Below are 832 nucleotides of genomic sequence, written 5' to 3'. Positions count from 1 at the left end.
CACACTGAGAACAAGAAGAAGGTTTCTAAAGTGCCACACGACATACGAGTATTCAAACAACTGCAATGTTGGATTGTTCTGTTTCTTGATCACAGCACTGTATGCTGCTGTGCATCTTTTGACCTCAAGGTCATCCTGTAAGAGTGGCATGGCTTCTAATGGGTTCTGTGGCCACTCATCTTCTGATTTCCACAGGCGCTCTGGTCTGTGGATCCACTTTCTGCATTTGATGAATGTCTCTGCACTCATTCCTACATACGCTAAATCAGCTGGATTCAGCTTTGTTCCAATTTCTGAGAAGTGCTGTAGTTCAGCCTATGTGGACATTCCAATTCCATCTGGCTTCACACAGCGTGCCACTCTGAAGTGTTCCATTTTGTCAAGAACGGTCAGCCATTTCCTCCACTTCTCTGATGCAGCCTGTGGTACTTTCTGGTCCCAGCTGCACTTCTTTCTGCAAAGATCCCATTTGTTGGGTGGAATCCTCCCTCTATTCCATTCGCCATGTAGGCATTCACAGATTGTTCTTGATGCATTGTCCTTAGCAGGATGTTGGTCCTTTTTCCTCTGATGTTCAGGAGATTTTTTTGTGCAAAAAGTAGCAGAGCTGCCAGGATCTAGAAAGGCATAGGTGTTAATAATCTTACTACATTTTGTGCTTTTCACTTGAACAGGTTCAATGGACAAAGTGCAATTATGTACATTACCGGCCCCAGTATGTTCATCAGCTTTGACAGACACCTGCATGCTCTTCAGTGTTGTCTCTTTGGCTTCCTTTGCTTTGATGTGCAAGGCACTTGGATGCTGCTTGTGGCAAATGGTGCACTGTAGA

Source organism: Sprattus sprattus, assembly GCF_963457725.1.
Source record: "Sprattus sprattus genome assembly, chromosome: 15".
NCBI lineage: Eukaryota > Metazoa > Chordata > Actinopteri > Clupeiformes > Clupeidae > Sprattus > Sprattus sprattus.
Note: the sequence above shows the minus strand (reverse complement) of the source record.